Source organism: Medicago sativa, chromosome 8, assembly GCF_051527215.1.
Source record: "Medicago sativa cultivar Bolivia chromosome 8, Bolivia_mono, whole genome shotgun sequence".
Taxonomy (NCBI): Eukaryota; Viridiplantae; Streptophyta; class Magnoliopsida; order Fabales; family Fabaceae; genus Medicago; species Medicago sativa.
Window position 1 is genome coordinate 35062590 of NC_140756.1, and position 18830 is coordinate 35081419.

At 35.8% G+C, this 18830-nt stretch overlaps 1 pseudogene; it reads right to left on the reverse strand.

Annotated features, from left to right (window-relative positions):
• Positions 1 to 12669: 12669 nt before the first annotated feature.
• LOC146898749 (agamous-like MADS-box protein AGL29 pseudogene) lies at positions 12670 to 13462 on the reverse strand (annotated as a pseudogene).
• Between the last annotated feature and the right edge of the window lie 5368 nt (positions 13463 to 18830).

An 18830-nucleotide genomic window follows, 5' to 3' on the forward strand; every position in this document is an offset into this window, starting at 1 on the left:
ATGTTGTTGCTTCAAGAGTTTGACTTAGAGATCAAGGATAAGAAAGGCACGGAGAATCTTGTAGCTGATCACCTTTCAAGGTTGACAAACAATGAGGTAACCAAGAATGAACCGGAGGTTCGTGAAGAATTTCCAGATGAACGGTTGCTAGCAATCAATGTGAGACCGTGGTTTGCCGACATGGTGAACTACAAAGCAACCGGGTTCATTCCGGAAGATTTTGAATGGCAACAACGCAAGAAGTTCCTTCATGATGCTAACCACTATGTGTGGGATGAGCCTTACTTGTTCAAAATTGGAGCGGACAATCTCTTGCGTAGGTGTGTGGATGATGAAGACGCAAAGAAGATCCTATGGCAATGTCACAATTCCCCCTATGGAGGTCACTTCAACGGGGAGAGAACCGCCACAAAGGTACTTCAATCCGGGTTCTATTGGCCAACTCTATTCAAAGATGCCAACTTACATTGCAAGCATTGTGATGAATGCCAAAGAACCGGATCAATGTCAAAAAGAAATGAGATGCCTCTACAACTCATCCTTGAAGTGGAAGTGTTCGATTGTTGGGGTATAGATTTTGTTGGCCCTTTCCCTTCATCATATTCAAATGAGTACATCTTGGTCGCTGTTGATTATGTGTCAAAGTGGGTGGAAGCCGTAGCATCGCCTAAAGCCGATAGCAAGACGGTGGTGAAGTTCCTAAAGAAGAATATTTTCACCCGGTTTGGTACACCAAGAGTGCTTATTAGTGATGGAGGATCACACTTTTGCAACGCACAACTTGCCAAGGCCCTAGATCATTATGGAGTCAAGCACAAAGTAGCATCACCGTATCATCCGCAAACGAATGGACAAGCCAAAGTTTCTAACCGGGAGGTCAAACGCATACTTGAGAAGACGGTCTCTACATCTCGGAAGGATTGGTCGGCTAAACTTGATGAAGCTTTGTGGGCATATAGGACTGCATACAAGTCTCCTATAGGCCTCACTCCTTTCCAAATGGTTTATGGCAAATCTTGTCATTTACCGGTCGAGCTCGAACATAAAGCCTTTTGGGCATTGAAGTTCCTAAACTTCGATCAAGAGAAAGCCGGTGAAAGAAGAAAAGTTCAAATGCATGAGCTTGAAGAATTGAGAAATCAAGCTTATGAATCTTCAAAGCTCTACAAAGAAAGGACCAAGAAGTATCATGACAAGAAGATCACTCTGAGACAATTCATGCCGGGACAAATGGTATTACTTTTCAATTCAAGACTGAGGTTGTTTCCGGGCAAATTGAAGTCTATGTGGTCCGGACCTTTCATGGTTAAAGAGGTCAAACCGTACGGAGCTGTGGAACTTGAGGACCCAGTCACCAAAGCCAACTGGACTGTTAATGGGCAAAGGCTTAAGCCCTACTTCGGTGGTGAAATTGATCGGTGTTTGACGACGGTTTCACTAATCGATCCATGATTTCTTCAAAATGCGTCAAGCTAAGGAAGTTAAACAAGCTCTTGCTGGGAGGCACACCCAGTTTTGTAAGTATTTTTATGTTTATTGCATATAGTGGTAGTACATATACATTTACAAGCAGAATGAAAAACTTTGAAAAACTGATCCTGAAGCCTCACGCCATTAGCGTATTTTTCGCTATTAGCGTGGGAGCTCCAGAGAGCTACGCTAATAGCGTGGTTTTGGCGTGAGGGAAAAATTTTTGTGGGCCCAAGGGGAGTAACTCCCCTTAACTTCCCACAACCCACTCCTCTTATTCCTTTTACGGTTTCATTCTTCCCTTTCTCACTCTCACACACAAAAACTTCTCTCACTCACACACTAACCCTAAAAATCAAAACCCTTTTCTTTTGGGTCAATTGGTTCCAAGCATTCATCTTTGCATCATTCATTCTATTGCTTGCATCCAATCACTGCACTAACAGGTTTGATTCTCTTCCTATCTTTGTTCTTAAATTTGAAAAAAAAAAAAAACCATGCTTTTGACATGATTAGAGATGGTTAGGTTAGGGTTAGAGTTTTGATTTGTGAATAGAGATTGTTCTTTAATGATAATAGTTGGAAAAGGAACAATAATCATAACCCACATGCAACAAACATTCATCTTTTGATTTTGACCCATTTTGTAAATTTGAAAAACAAGGGTTTTGAATGATTTGTGTGTCAATGTTGTGATTCTGATTCCTTTTCATGATTTTATTGTGTTTTAGAGACATAGGATGAAACCTAGGGTTGAAATATGCTGGGTTGTGCTGAGAAATTGCAGGAACAAAGATTTTGAAAATTTGAAAATTGCAGGAACGAAGAAGTACGCTATTAGCGAAATATACGCTAATAGCGCAACTTTTCCAGAAAAATTTCGCTAATAGCGTATCCTACGCTAATAGCGAAAGTTTCCCAGAAAAATTTCGCTATTAGCGTGACAGGCGCTATTAGCGTAGTTCTTCGTACTTGTCCAGATTTTCAAAATTTTTGATATTTTTAAATGACCAATTGTAGTTTGTGCTAATATTTTCTATGCAATATGTTGGTGTTTCCTGGTTTTGTTGCAGATGGCACCGAAAAATGTTGAAAAAACTACCGGGACTAAGCGTCCTAGAGGCAAAGGTGCCTCTTCCTCTGCTGCACCTGCAATCCCAAACCGTTTCCCCACCCCTGCCCACTCTGCCAGGTTTAAGAAGATGGCACAGTACAAAACCTGGCACGAGAAAACTTTTGACATTCATCCTAGTGGTGAGCATGCTGATATGCTCCACATTTTCACTGGTCGCAAATGGACCAAACTCCTTGTGCCCGCAACCGAGATTAACACTGACCTAATCAGGGAGTTCTATTGTAATGCTGTCCCTGATGCCTCACCCGCTACCTTTGCTGAGACTTTCTCTTGGACTTCTTATGTCTGAGGAAAGCAAATCCCAAGGAAATGCCCTGCCTCACCCGCTACCTTTCCTTGATAATGCCTTAAACCTTGAGCCATCACCTGACCCCACAGTGCCCACCTTGTGTACCTATGGTAAGAGGAACGCTCAAGGAAATTGGAAATTTCAGCAAATTGAGCGTGATATTATGAACAAGGGCAGACTCTTTGTAAAGAATGACAAGGGAGAGATTAGGCATGCACTTACCAAGGAGATGACCGCTACTGCCCGCTTAGTTTTCCAATTCCTAGTCCACAATGCCCTGCCTAGAGCCCATACTTCCGATGCCCCAAAAGCCGTTCTACCACTCATCTGGTGCATTATGAAAGAAGTGCCTGTTGATATTGCTCGCATCATTGCTAATGAGATGAAGGCTGTGGCTTTGAAAGTAGCCACTGGTGCTAAGAAGGTGGCTTTGTTCTACCCGGGTTTGATTATGGGATTGCTGAAGGCCAATGGAGTGGCCATTACTGGACCCTATGATGAGGATATTGAGGGGGCCATTACTGACACTCATATTCGCACTTGGGAGAAAACAGAGCAGAGGGCAGCCCAATACCATTTCTCTGATGATGAAGGTGGCCCATCTGAGGCTGCTGGTTCTTTTGACTTTTCAGGTTTGCAGACCTTTATGCTGGAGCAGTAGATGCATAACCAGTACGTGAGGGACCAGAACAGCTTCTTAATGGACCAGAATGAGGCAATTTGGAGGAGCAACATGGGCATACACCAGGACCTCTACAATGCTCACATGCATCCGGGAAATGCTGAGTACCCGGTTATGACTCCTGAGCAGTACCAGGCTTATGTTCATTGGCCTGAGGGCAGGCCAAATCCTTATGTGGGGGTGGCTGATGCTGTTGATGATGAGGCGACACCTGATGATGCTGGAGTCGTGGGTGATGATGATGATGTGTACCAGGATCTTGATATGGATGATGCTGGAGAGGATGATCAGTGAACTTGAGTTTTTAGTGATGTTTTTCTTTTTGCTTTATAACTCTTCGTTTTTATTTCATGTTGGAACATATGTTTATTTTGGTTGTATTTTGTACTCTTCAAGCACTGTGGTTTTTAGTGTTTGATTTGTTACTTTGTTACTTTGTTACTTTATATTTGGTTTAATAACTTAGTTTTTTTTGGTTTAATAACTTATGCTTTGGATGAAATTTTTGTTTACATCTTGCTTGTGTCTCTCAAAAGAAAATTGCTCATGAACAATAAATTTTAAAGTGCTCCATGGAGCCATGTTTGAGCAAAAGCAGGTGAGTGATAATGATATTACTTGTGATAAAGCGTAAGGCCAAGGTATTGGTTTTCTTTTATTCTAGGTTTTTAATAAGAATTTGAAACTTGTACTTTGCACAAAATATATATCATTTAATTCTTTTCATAGACATAAATATTTTTGAACCACTTAGTACTTAACATAAATGTGAGGTAGCTTCAATCCGTTGTATATATGCTGGAGACCAATAATCACCGTCTAACTTGTTTTAGTTATGTTAAATCTGATAATTATTTTGAATTGTTTGAAAGCATGGAAAGGATCAAGGCACTTTTTGAATTGAGAGTAACCTACTTGACCACATAAAGCCTACCTGTGAGAAGAGCGAGTATCTGATACCCCAATCCGAGCCTAATGAATCAAGTCCTCAAACATGAACTGTCAATATTCATAAGCACAATGCTTGTTGAATTTGCCTGAAATTTTTCAAAAATCCAGTTCATGGTTGAATCTTATAGGACTTTGATATTTTTACTTTGTTGAACCCTTAACCTTTTTGTACTTTGTCCCTTGCCTTAGGATAGGGGAACATTCAATTAGAGTTTTTGTTGTATTCAAGTTGGGGAGAAAAAGGAGGCATTATATGTTAAGTTCTGGTGAAGTTGTAAAATAACCTGACAACATTGAATCAAAGAAAAAATTGTACATTTGAAAAAGAAAAGAAAAGAAAAGAAAAAGAAAGTGAAAAATCAAAAATAGAATAAGTTGTCAAGGTTATAAGTTTGATTGTTAATCACCACAGGTTTTAATTCTTGGTAGGGAAGTATATGGATTTCAAGTTGTGATACAAAAAAATGTTCCTCTTTGATAGGCTTTCTGATCAATTGCCCCACATATGACATTTCTTTTGTAGCCCAGCCAAGTTATAACCCTTGCAAGACCTTTTGATCCATGCTTTTATGCTTTTTGAGACGATATTTGGATGGACACCTAACTTAAATAGGATGTTAGCATGATTGTTGGATGTGTGTTCATTACCTCATTCATTGTCATCATTATATTGCATTTACTTTCAAAGAAGTGTGTTAGGTGTGGTTCATAGATAAATATGTTTATGTCTTGAAGTTTATGATGTATAGTTTGTGCTTAGGACATTTGTCGCATTCTTAGTTTGAACCTAGAGTAGCGGAGGACTTCATGCTTGTCCACGCGATCATTTTTGAATCACCATTTGTTTATTTTTGTTTTGAATTGTTTGACACCATGTTGAAAACCTTGTCCAAAGCCTTGTTAGTTTCCTTTTCAATTGATTTGTTTGAGGACAAACAAAAAGCCAAGTTGGGGAGAGTTTGATAAGTGTTTAAAAGTGATATATTTCGCATAGGAGTTTAGGCGTTTTAGTGACTTGTTTTGCAAGATTCTCTATGGAAAACTCCAAATATTGTGTTAATATGTCATTTATGCTTTTGAGCCTTAGTCTACCCTTTTTGTGCAGGAAATTACAAGCAAGGAGCAAGAAATGTCAAAGTTCAAAGAAGCTACGCCATTAGCGTGTCCTACGCTATTGGCGTGATGAAGAAATGCCAAAGGTCAGAGGGATACGCCATTAGCGCACCTGGGGCGTGGATCTGGAGCACTCTTGAAGAGTACGCTAATAGCGTATTATGAGCTATTAGCGTACAATGTCCAGAGAGCTACGCTATATGCGTACCTGGAGCGTGGAAGCAGAAGCTGGGTTTGAAGAGCTACGTTATTAGCGTATTTCACGCTATTAGCGTAAATGCTCCAGAGAGCCACGCTATTAGCGTGGCTGGAGCGTAGCAGCAGGGCAAGAACAACGTGGCAGGCTCCCATTGGCCAAATTATAGGCCGCCTTACCACGCTATTAGCGTGAGTTGCGCTATTAGCGCAGGTGCAAAAACACAGGCTTTTTAAATAGCATTTTTACCTCTCTTTTAGGTATTCACTATTCCATTGAAACATTTTATACATTTCTAGAGAGAGGTTAGAGCTATTTCATAAGAGAGAAACACAAAGCAAGTGATTAAGGAGTAGATTCAACCCTAGATTCATTGAGACATCAAGGATCTTGGCATGGAATCTTCATCTTTCCTTCCTTCCTTGCATTAGTTTACATGTCTATATGTAACTATCACCTTCTTTGTAGTATTGAGGTAACAATCAAGCTATTATGTAATCTTTTGATCTTTTAATATATAAGGTTCTAGCTTAATGATTCAATATTGTTGTTATTCTTGCTTTTAATGCTTTCAAAGAGATTCAAGATGATTTGGACACAAACTCTTGAATCTAGAACTAGAATAACAATCTATCTTATGTTATATCACTCTTGACAAGTTTGTAAACCTTTGATAATTACTTTTAATCAAGATTTTAATGCTTTCGGATACTTAATCAGGCTGGACACGGTCGATTAAGTTATCCGATCGACTTTGTTATCGTTTAAGGAATTTGGACACGAATGTTTAAACGCTAACTTGGAAATAACGATGTCGCTTTGGACACGAAGGATATTGTAGAAATGATTGTAATAATATTGGTTATAAAGCTAGAGTCTGTTAATCGATCGAGAGATTGCTGCTGTTATGCTTGCTCGTTATCTTATACCGCAAGCGAAATAGTTCGATCCCCTCTCGTTTTTACTTTAGTGTCAAACATGGATATAGTGTTACACACAAACAAATTATATCCAAACCCTTAATGTGAACGATTGTGTAAATGCTTATGATTAACGTAACTCCCTGTGGAAACGATCCTATATATACTCACGTGTACATAGTTATATGACATGTAGGAAAAATCTTACATCAGTGTCCAGGGTTTGAACCCCAGACCTTGCATATTTTATGCATTGTCCATACCAACTGAGCTAAGCTCACGAGGACAGATTGTTTAATAGTTTGGCATAAGAAAAGTTAAAAGGAAATTATGATAGAAAAGAAATATATGTATTCATAAATAGACATAAACATATTACAAAAATATGAAATGACATAATTATCCTTAAACAATCAAAGGTTTTTTATTTAATAAATTAATAATAAATAAAAATAAATTTTAAAAATATTTTTATGTATTTACATTATATAGTATGGGTGATAAATTTTACGAAAATAAAATCTATAAATAAAAGTAAGATAAAAAAATATCAATCATATTAATAATTAATTAAAGGTGAATATTTTTTTGTCTAAGAAATTATCAACTTTTTTAGTCCCTATAAATATTTTCTTCAAACATAGATCCTAAAAAAAATTCCTCCAACAAATTTAGTCCTTTTCATTTATTTTATGTTTCGTTAACCTTCTTAAAACCCAGGTAAGTCACCAGAAACTGTAACGCCTACTTTCTAATATTTATTATTAAATTGATTTATTGCATTTTATTATAATATTATATGAATTATTATATATATATATATATATATATATATATATATACATTTCGATGGAATATATGTTAATAGTTGATATTATAAGTATTAATATTATTATTATTATGTGGGGGAGGAGTATTATTATTAGAAATAAATAATTATTAGGGAAGAGAGTAGTTTTAGGGAGAAGAGCAATTAGAGAAAGGGTTAAGAGTCAGTAAGAGTTAGAAAATCAGAACACGTACGTTTTGGAGAAAAGAGGAGAAAGAGAGAGAACCCTAAGAACGAAGAACGCAGCCGTTGGGATTCAGAAAAATAATCTAAGGTAAGGGTGAGACTAACTCTCATTAGTATCAGGTTTTGATTCATGAAGTTTGGTCAATTGTGGTAGTTTAGGGATTTGAGAATTAGGTTAAAAGTGGTGAATTGATGACTAGATGATGAGAAACCATAGAATTGATGTAGAAAAACGTTTACAGATCATAGGGTAACCATAGTACATCGTTTCAGTCAATTTAGGGTCGATTATGAACCTCAGAAGGGCTTAGAATGGTAAAAATCGCACTTTTGAAAAGCTGTTTTTTTGACCTGGTACTGTCAAAAACGTGGCACATTTTGGGAATCGTGGCACGATTTTAAAATGTCAAAATTTGGGTTTTTCTAGTCGTAAAAACGTGGCACATTTTCCGAAATCGTGACACGTTTTCTGCAAACTTATTCCTCGACTGTTCACTGTTTTTCACCCGTTTCTGTTTTGAATTAGCTTTCGGTGTAAACATGAAAGTTGTAGATAATTGAGTTAGCTTTCTAATGGCTTTGGAGTGACTAGAAAATATTTGTAGATTTTGAGTTATGATGAAAATAGTCCAAGTGGGTCTTCAGAAAACTTAGCATAACTAATCCCAAGTTAGTCCAGAAACTTATGGTTGGTTTCCCAACTTCAACTTAAGTATTAGGGATTTAGTTGAGGTGTTTTATGAGTATCTGGCTTATGTCTTATTGATTAAACTTGATTTTCTTTTGAAGAATGTTTTGGACTTTGATATGAATATAATTGATTAATGTATATGGTGTTATTGTTGTTGATATGTTGGAATACATTATGTGAGTATTGTATGATACAAAATATTATGATGTTATGCCATTCAAGTTGTTGTACGAAAGTTATGTCGTTGCATTAGAGTTGTGTCGTTGCATAGTCAGAGATGGGGGCTTAATGCCCGACAGGTCCATTTATGACCTTAGAGATGGGGGCTTAATGCCCGACAGATCCATTTATGACCTTAGAGATGGGGGCTTAATGCCCTGGTGGTACCACATGCATATTGAAGTTGTCTAAGATGTTGTTGTTTAAGATGAGGAGTTGTTGTTGCATTGTAGAGTCGTCATAACATGAAATAAATGATGATTGCTTAAGATGTTGTTGCTGTTCTGACCTTAATGGATGATATTAGTTTATGTTATATAATGATGAATATATATATTGTTGATGTTTAAGATGTTGTTGGTTGCTTTATCCTTATTAAATGATGCTAAGTGATGATATTAAAGTTAAATATATGTTGTTGATTATTCTTTATGAATTGTTACTTGCTATTAATGAATGTGAAATTTCACCCCTTCTGTTTGAATGTTGCCCATACGTTGGTAACGTGCAGATAACCAGGACTAGCTGTTGTTGTGAGTAATCTCCGCCGTATCGTCTAGGATGCTCTGATACGTAACGGGATGAGAATTGTCTGATGCATGTTTTCCTTGTTACGTATTTACTTCTATTATTGTTGAACTATTTTCAAGAAGACTATCTAAGATGTCAATGTTGTGGCCTTTTAGTGCCAAGGATTTTTATAAGATGATGTAAAACTAATTCCGCTGCATGATTGTTGGATTTTTATAACGACTTGTTGTTTAATAAATAGTATTTTGTTCTATTTAAATTGTGGAAAATGTTGAAAGATGAATGTGATGCTCTGTTTATGATGATAAACTCTGATATTCTTTATATTTATTTATGTTGGGAAAACGAGGTGTTACAGAAACGAACTTGTCTCCACAGTCTTGAGTTCCAACATACAACCAACCAAAACCCAAAACATATCGAATCTCAAAAGGGGTAAGGCTTTACATCCGTCACTAGAACAATCACCCAACATGGCGGAAGACGCGACGACGTTGTAACAGGAACGGAGTGAACCACAACAGTAACAGGAACCAAAGGTGATATTGTTCCCCATTACCACCATGGGATTGTGTGCCGTTCCCAATTAACCTCTTGTATGCATTTGGTTGGTTGCTTTCATGTGCAATCACTTGTGCTAGTCCCATTGATTACACTTTTTCCACTCGTTTCATCCATTCGGTTGGTGGATATCTCAACTACAAACAATTGCTTACGTGATTGAATTTCAATCTCCAATTGCTGATTCAATCGGTGGATTCCGGGATTCCTTCGACTCAGTCGTTGCCATGCCTTTTGACTGGCAGGCTGAGTTTCCCCCGTTGGCCACTCCTGCAGCTGCGATGGTGCGTGCCCAATCCAGTCCATCGGTTGCAGCTTCTTTTGCACAGATTTTGTCAGCATCGACGCCAACGTCATCTAATGATGATCTACCTCAGCCACCCATTCGAGGGGAGACCCTTAATATCAAAATTTCGCAGGGAATGTATGAGAAAGGCATGGCTTTTCGTAAGCGAAACTTGCGAGGTCGGCTGGTTCTCAACAAGGGCGACAAACCGTACGCGAAAAGGGATATTGAGCTGAAACTTCAGAAGCTTTGGCAGACATCAGGCGCGTGGTCCCTGCTTTCTCTAGGTAGGGGTTATTATGAATTCTTTTTTGCCTCCGAGGATGATTTACGATCGGTTTGGGTGATGGGAATGGTAAATTTGAAACCTGGTTTGTTACGGTTTTTTGAATGGTCCAAAGATTTTAATTTGCACACACAACGTAACACACATGCCCAAGTTTGGATCCATTTGATGGCTTTACCTCAAGACTATTGGATGGATAAGACTCTTCGTGAGATTGCTAGTGCAATTAGTACTCCGCTCCTTATTGATAATGCAACATCCAAGCGTCTTTTTGGCCATTATGCACGTATACTTGTCGACATGGATTTTACTCACAAGATTTTCTATGAAATTGTTGTGGAAAGAGAGGGCTTTGCTTTTCCTGTTCAGGTGGTTTATGAGCGTATGCCGGATTTTTGTACCCATTGCCAAAACATAGGGCATCATTTTTCAGTTTGTCGGTGGATTCATCCCCGGAAGGAAAAAGAAAATAATATAAAGAAGGAAAAAATCGCTCAGGGAAAGAAGCAGTTGCCAACACAGAGGATTGATTGGGTTCCTCTTCAGGACAATCCTTCAGGTATAGGCTCATCTGCAGCCTTCCAACAACCTGTCACTCGGCCAGCTGCTTTAGAGAAAGCTTTACAGATTCAACATTCAAGTCCGCCACCTGTCTCTACGGAGACTGTGAAGGAACCTGCACCTTCTACAATTAGTATTCCCTTGCAAAATGTGGAGGAAGTGGTCCCTCAACGTACACTGCCTTAGTATACTGAACCTGTTCTTACTTTAGTCCGAAAGGATGTTCAAGAAGTTTCTCTTTAGGGGGATAGAGCTGCTACTAGTCCTCCAATTGCTTCTGCTCCCGATGTAGAGGTGCGGGTCAATATTGATGGGGATGGTTTGGACACTTCTCAAATTGAAGGGTCTGTTGATGCTTGTAAAGAAGATGTTGCGGCTGTGGATGGGGAGCATTCTTTATTCCAACACGCAACAAACAATATCAGAGATGAGGCAGAGGTAAATTTATCGTTTCCGGTCCCACCCGTACAACAACATGTTAGCAAGAACATTCAAGATGGTCTTGATTTATGGGCCAAAATCCGTGAATATGATCAACGAATGGCTGACGAAGGCTTCACTCAAGTTCTTACCAAGGCGCAGAAGCAAACTCGTAAAAAGCAAGTCCTATCAAACCCGCGCAAAGGGTGCTCTTCCATCTTCCAAATGATTCTGTTATATTGGATTGTCCGTATCAGCTGTGCAGACAAATTGACGAATATGGGTCATGGGATTCAAAGTTCTATTTGGTTAGAAACTCTTCCGGCTTATCGTCAGTTGCATATGGATTTCTTCGTGATAGAGTTGGTTTGTTTAACTACAGATTTTCTTAGTCTGTAGTAGTTTTTTTTCAGCTTTTTTTGTTTGTTTTTCTTCTGAGGGTTTTGGCCTAGTCCCCCCTCTTCTTGTATATTTTTTTCTTCCTTTTTTTAATAAAATTTTAGAGTTTGGCAGCATAGGACGGAGGTTTCCCAGATGCCAACCAAGTTGGTATGTCGGTGTTTCCTCCCGATGTCTGCCATTACTCCTTTCTTAGCAAAAAAAAAAAGGAACCAAAGGTTTAAGAAGAAGCAAAAACCACTGATTTAACAGGGGGCTAATGCAATCTTCCTAACCTAACTAACCACCACCGACGCAGCGTTAAGGCCACCGGGAGTATTGGTTTTGGTGGTGCAGAGAAAGGATCTCGTCGCACCACCAAGATAAAAGTCTACATGGTGGAGTATTGAGAGTAAGAGGATCGGCGGCGGATTAGGGTTAGCCCATTAGAACACATAAATCACATGAAAGGTCACAAATAAACGCAAAATACATTCCATTTTGCTTTAGATTTTTTTAGTTAATCCTAATATCTTCCACCTGTTATCAAACATACAATTAATTTACAACACCAAAACATAGCAGATTAATTAAAATCGAAAATCATATGATTCAATGCATACATTAAACAAAAATAAAAAGGAGAATACCAAATGAAATGGTATTTGAAGAAGAACTGTTACCAGGTTGAGTTGAATTGAAGAGAGAAAATGGCCAATGACGACGATGGCCACAGAGAGTTATTAGTTGAACCCGACACAACATTTTTTTTATTGGAGTTTTTTAATTAAAATAATTAAAAATAATAAATTTTTGCTTAATTTGATCGGCCACGTCAATCTATTATAAGTTATAACGCTGGGTCATTGAAAGGGTAACAATGTAAATTTTTAAAGCGATAAATGACCAATAAAAAATTAAAACAACGTAAAAGACCAATGTGTACAAACGATGAACTTAAAGACCATGGATGCATTTGACCTTTTTATTTCCTTGCAATTTATTGAAATTCAGTACAGCATATTTTATTCAAGACTCGTACTATTTTCTATGCTGCTCTAACAACGAGCAAAGAAGCAACAAGTATTTAGTACAAGAGAATTTAAAAGACACACATATTTTGCATGATATAAATCAAACATTAATATTTTCCTTTCTTTTCTGTGGCTTGGTTTTTAATTCCAACCACGGGCTCCTTTGCAAGGAGCATCATAGAATCTGATATATCTAAATCATGAAGACGTGATTTTACCATATCCTTGAGCTCCATTAATGAATCTTTCCATTCCTTAGGCTGGCTGAGTAGGGCCGATTTGTATTCTTTTAGCATATCCTCATTGGCCTTATCTTCCTTTTCAGCCTCAGCTATATCAGCCATCACCTTCTCATGTTGTTGGTTCAGATCATCTATGTTAGAGGAAGGGGTTTCTAGGACATCGTTTAGATCGGGCTCTTGTTGAAGAAATTTAGACGCAATAGCATCAACACCAGGGTGGCCAAAAGAGTAAGGTTTATTCCCGGGAGAGAATACAACAATAGCAATTTTGGCCCCACACAAGATGGCAAGCTCGTTTGCTTTTTTGAATAACCCCATTCGGCGCTTTGAGAATGTGACTTGTCTCGCCTCTGGGTTTTTCACCATCGCAATCTCAATTTTGCGCCGACCCATAATAAGTTAATTGTAAATGTTGTGGCTATATTCTATCCCTATATCTCTATATATAATGAGTTAATTGTGTTTAATATTGTATTAAATTATTTTTTAATAATTTATTGTATCAATATTTCCTAAACACAATTTTTATTTCTTAACAAGTTTATAATATTTAAATGTTTTTGTACTTTTCTTATTTTACAAATTTTCTTTTAAACATTAAACTTTTAGCCTTTTGTTTTCTTATTATTTTAAATCAATTGTGGTAATTAATAATAATTATAGGAATACTTTTTTCTTTCAAAAAAATAACTTTTTTGGTGGCGGCCGGGGCTCGAACCCCGGACCTTTCATATATTATGCATTGTCCATATTAACTGAGTTAAACTCACGAGGACTTTCAAAAAATAAAAAATAAAAAAATAACTGTTGGAACATAAAACGTAATGAAAAATAAGAAATATAAATCTTATCTTTAATACATGTATTATATATGACTTTAATTTATAGTTTAAAGCCCTAGTTTAGTCATTGAAAAAAAATTGCATGACCCAACTTAGACCCTGAAAAAAATAAAAACAACTTTTTATCCCAAAGAAAAATAATTCGGGATAAGTTAGTTTCAACCCTTTTAAACTTTGTTTGGTTTATGAAAGAAATATAGAAGTTAGAAAAGAAGTTGAAACGAAGAGATTGTTTAATAGTTTGGCATAGGAAAAGTTGAAAGGAAATTATGATAGAAAAGAAATATATGTATTCATAAATAGACATAAACATATTGTCCTCGTGAGCTTAAATCAGTTGGAATGAATAATGCATAATATATGCCTAAAATATGAAATGAAAAAATTATCCTTGAACAATCAAAATATGAAATGACATAATTATCCTTGAACAATCAAAGATTTTTTTATTTAATAAATTAATAATCAATGAAAATAAATTTTAGAAATATTTTTATGTATTTACATTATATAGTATGTGTAATAAATTTTACGAAAAATAAAATATATAGATAAAGTAAGATAAAAAAAGATATCAATCATATTAATAAATTAATTAAAGGTGAATATATTTTTTTTCTCTTAGAAATTATCAATTTTTTTAGTCCCTATAAATATTTTCTTCAAACATAGATCCTAAAAAATATTCCTCCAACAAATTTACTCTTTTTCATTTATTTTATATTTCGAAAAATAAGAATTCACGGACAGTCTGCCAAGTGTATATTTTAAATTGTTTTACATTTGCGTGACACGTGACTCGTCAGATTTAATATTTTTATATAACTAAATAAATTTTATTTATTTAAATATTTTAATTGATATCAATTACATCTTTTTCAAGGGAATCAATTATTTTAAATCTTAAAGTTATCCTAATTTATTTTTCTCAAGCACTAAAAGTAGTTTTTATTTTTTCCATTGACTAAATTGAATTTTGCGAACTTTCTAAGGGAATAAAATGGGTGTTAACTATATTATTAATTATTAAATTAAAGAAAATATTTTATTTTTTTATTTTTATTTTTATTTTTATAATTTTCATTAATTGTAATAAAATTATTTCTTTATTATGATTTTAGTTTTTATGGAATCAATTTTTATTTATGTTTATTTCATTTTAATAAATTAATACACAATTTTTTTCCATCATAATTTCCTTTTATTTTCTTTCATATTAAACTACTTAATTATAATCTCGTCACAATTTATTTTCTTTCCTCTATATTTCTTTCCCCCTGGAAAAAAAATTGGGTCTTATGCTATCAATGGGGTGGGGTGTGGATGGATTAAACTACTCTCATATACTTACCTGTTACCTTACCTATATCCAACGGGGATGAGAAATCGAACCTCATCCCTGACGAGTTCTGGTATCCTTGCCCCATCCCCGCAGTGGATAAACTTTAATAAAAAAAAACATTTTTCAGCCCCGAGCGCAATTTCAACCCCTAGCGCAATGTTGTAATGAATTATCCAACAAGGAGATGACGATGATCGATGACTATGGTGATGAAGAAGAGAGAGGCCGAAATTGTGAGATATGAAAGGAGAAAAGATAGAACTGTGATAAATAAGTGTCAACTAAGAGACTGAGACTCTAACTGACTCTGTGAGTAAAATGATTTAGGGTTTGGGTTTCTATTTATATAAAAGGGGTAATAAATTGATTTTCAACATTCGGGACATGTTTAGGTATGAGTTCAGGGTGGGTACCTATATCCCTGTTACCTGTGTTTTGAAATGGGGAAAAACCCAAACACATATCAAACCCAGTCAAAACGGGGAAAACCCGTCAAATTGGGTTTGGTTCGGGCAGGTACCCGCGAATATGAGTTTTGTTACCATGCATAGGCGGAGGGGAGTATAAGTCATATTGATAATAAAAAAATTTATAATTAGTCAATTAAATACATCCAAAAAAGAGAACATCATTACTGCTATAATATATACCAAAAAAAAAAAACATAATTACCTAATAAAAATATTATAATGTTTTTTATTTTTCTTATTTAAAAAAAACAAGAAATTAGAAAAATCTGAAAGGGGGGTGGGGGGTTGAATTGTGTTAGCTTTTTCTTGTTTTAAACTAAGTTCAAAGTCCAGCTTTTGATAGATTTCAGAACTTGAAGCAATGCTTAAAGTTAAGTGCAGCGGATATGAGAGAGAGAGAGAGAGAGAGAGAGAGAGAGAGAGAGAGAGAGAGAGAGAGAGAGAGAGAGAGAGAGAGAAGCAATTTAACATGGTTCCTTCCACAATCCGGAAGTAGTCCAGTCCCCTTGTCACTTACAAGAGTTTCTAACTATAATCACACAAGATTACAATTGCTCAACCACACAGGAAAGAGACTTCCTATGCTCAAGCAAGCGACTTCTAACAAACAAAGATTACAAATAAAAATTGTTAGGTCGAACACTTGATATACAATCAGAGGTGTTCACAAATACAAAATAATTCAGACTCTATACTTAAGAATTTCTAAGATATGAAAGTTTATAAGAAAATCTAAATGTTTGATGCATAATGAATTTGACAAAGTTTTGACACTTGTAAAAATATTGCAGAGTCACTATTTATCTTCAAGTCTTCAATCCTTTATATAGAGGTTGAAAAGAGACGTTGAAGAGTGTCAGCGCATGAAAGAGTCATTTGAGAAGCTTGATCTTTCAACATTGATTTGTTGCTTGATTTGGTTAATGTCCTATGAAGGAATGAATTTGAATCCTTTCTCTGAATAGGAATTAACTGTTCTATTCCAATGGAGGCACAACTGTAGCTTCGTACAATGCACATGAGAATGTTGGAGGTAGTGGAGTACACTATTGTCCTTCTTTGTACCTTCACTTAAAACGACATCCATTGACATTCTGATGTACCCAACGATTATAAGCCACATTAGACAAACAATCAGAGTAACTGTTTTATTAGTGGGACAGACGTACAAAAAGCAATTACAAACTTTTCCACTTATAAAACCTATCAGAAGCAAAGAAGTCCAGACTCTGGACTTCAGAGGCTGATGACTTCAGAAGCTGAAATTCCTTCAAATTCTTAGTAAAGAGAGTATGTTAGATTTTTGGCTTCTGAACCTCATCAGAGTCTGAGTTCTCATTCAGAGGCAAACATCATTCTGAAATAAAATGCATGTTCAAATTTTTCTTTATAAAATTAAATCTTTTTTCTGTTAAGGGCTTTGTGAATATATCAGCCCATTGATGAGCAGTATCAATGAATTGAATATTCAAAACACCTGAACATAGTCTCTTATAAAATAATGTTTGATTTCAATGTGCTTGACTCTAGAATGTAGAATTGGACTCTTTGACAAACAAATATCAGTAGTATTATTACAAACGATGGGAATATTGTTTTCAAGAATCTGATTATCTTCTAACTGATGTTTCATCCAAATTAGTTGTGCGCAGTAACTTGCAGCTGAGATGTATTCTGCTTCTGTTGTTGACAAAACAATAGTTGATTGTCTTTTGCTAGCCTAGAATATCAGATTCTCACCAAGAAATTGGCAATTTCCATTGATTGATTTTCTTTCAATCCTATCACCAGCATAATCATCATCACAAAATCCAACCAACTTATAATCTAGTGATTTCTTATAAAGAAGTTCCAGATTAGTTGTTCCTTTCAGATATCTAAAGATTCTCTTAACAACACTTAAATGAGATTCTCTAGGATCTGATTGGAATCTTGCACACAAGCATACACTAAGTAGAATATATGATTTATAAGATATTAGATATAACAGTGAACCTATCATACCTCTATATAGCTTCTGATCTACCTTTGAACCAGTATCTTCTTTGCTTAAAGTGCAGGTTAGATGCATTGGAGTAGTCATCACTTTACATTCTTGAAGATTGAATTTCTTTAGAAGCTTCTTTATATACTTTGACTGATGAACATATACTCCATCTTTGCATTGGTTGATTTGAATTCCAAGAAAGAACATCAATTATCCCATCATGCTCATTTCAAATTCATCCTGCATTAATTTAGAAAATTCCTTGCAAAGAGATGCATTAGTAGAACCAAATATTATATCATCAATATATATATATATATATATATATATATATATATATAAACAATTAATATATCTTTCTTAAGTGTCTTTCTGAGTAGTGTAGTGTCAACTTGTCCTCTTTAAAAATCATTTTCCAGCAAGAAATTACTCATTCTCTCATACCAAGCTCTAGGAGCTTGTTTAATACCATACAATGATTTCTTAAGTTTAAAAACATAATCTAGATCTTTTACATTTTTAAAATCAGGAGGTTGTTTGACATACACTTCTTCAGAAATTACACCTTTTAGAAAGGCACTCTTAACATCCATCTGATATAAAGTTAAGCCATGATTAACTGAATATGATATAAGTAACCTTATTGCTTCCAGTCTTGCAATTGGAGCAAATGTCTTAGTGTAATCAATACCCTCTTGTTGCATGTAACCTTGAGCTATAAGTCTTGCTTTGTTTCTGACAACTTCACCTAGATCATTGAGCTTGTTTCTAAATACTCATTTTGTTCCAATAATGTTCTTCTGGGGTGGTTTAGCAACCAGATCTCAGACATCATTTCTTTGAAACTGATTGAGTTCTTCTTGCATTGCAACTATCCATTCATCATCAGAGAGTGCTTCATCAACAGAAGTTGGTTCAATCATAGACAGCAGTCCCAACATTGAATGTTATTGTCTGAAGGATGATATTGTCTTCTTGGGACTGTCTTTGTTTCCTCTGGATCTTGGCTGAGTTGCTTCTTGAGAACCATCATGAGCTTCTTCAGAAGCTTCTTTATCTTGATGAGCTTCTGGAGTAGGATCAGCTTCTGAACCTTTAGGATTGACATCAGACTCTAAAGTCTGAACAGGTTCTAAAGGTTATTCAGTTTTCTAAATATCTGCAAAACTTTCAACTAGCTCTAGCATTTAATTGTCAGATTCTTTGTCA